General features: G+C 47.3%; 1 protein-coding gene across 2 annotated transcripts in view; it reads left to right on the forward strand.

The window, feature by feature from the left end:
- AKAP6 (A-kinase anchoring protein 6) overlaps positions 1–782 on the forward strand; it is a 493,527-nt gene that overhangs the window by 201,210 nt on the left and 291,535 nt on the right. The window lies entirely within an intron of this gene.

The following is a 782-nucleotide window of genomic DNA, read 5'->3' on the forward strand; positions in this document are numbered from 1 at the left end:
TGACACCTCCCTCTATGACACCCTCCTCTATGATGCCCTTCTCTATGACATCATCCTCTATGACACTCCTTCTCTATGAAACCCTTCCCCTATAACAACCCTGCTCTATGACACCCTCCTCTATGACACACTCCCCTATGACACCCTCCTCTATGACACTCCCCTATAACACCCTCCTCTATAAGAAACCTGCTCTATGACATCCTCCTGTATGACACTCCCCCTCTATGACACCCTCCTGTATAACTCGCCTGCTCTATGACACCAACCTCTATGACACCCTCCTCTATGACACCCTTGCCCTCTAACAACTTTGCTCTATGACAGGCTCCTCCATGACACCTTCCTCTACGAAACCCTCCTCTATGACACCCTCCTCTATGACAACCTTCCTCTATGACACCTTCCTCTATGAAACCAACCTCTATGTCACTCCTTCTGTATGACACCCTTCCCCTATAACAACCCTGCTCTATGACACCCTCCTCTATGACACTCTATGATAACCTCTATAATAACCCTGCTGTATGACAGCCTTCTCTATGACACCCTCCTGTATGGCACCCCTTTTCTATGACACCCTCCTCTATGAAACCCTCCTTTATGACACCCTCTATGATATTCCCCTCTATGACACCCTCTATAATTACCGCACACTTTGACACCCTCATCTATGACACCCTTCTGTATGAAAACCTTCCCCTATAACAACCCTGCTCTATGACACCCTCCTCTATGACACACTCCCCTATGACACCCTCCTCTATGACATTTTTCTTTAA

Source organism: Myotis davidii, unplaced genomic scaffold (genome assembly GCF_000327345.1).
Source record: "Myotis davidii unplaced genomic scaffold, ASM32734v1 scaffold116, whole genome shotgun sequence".
Lineage (NCBI taxonomy): Eukaryota > Metazoa > Chordata > Mammalia > Chiroptera > Vespertilionidae > Myotis > Myotis davidii.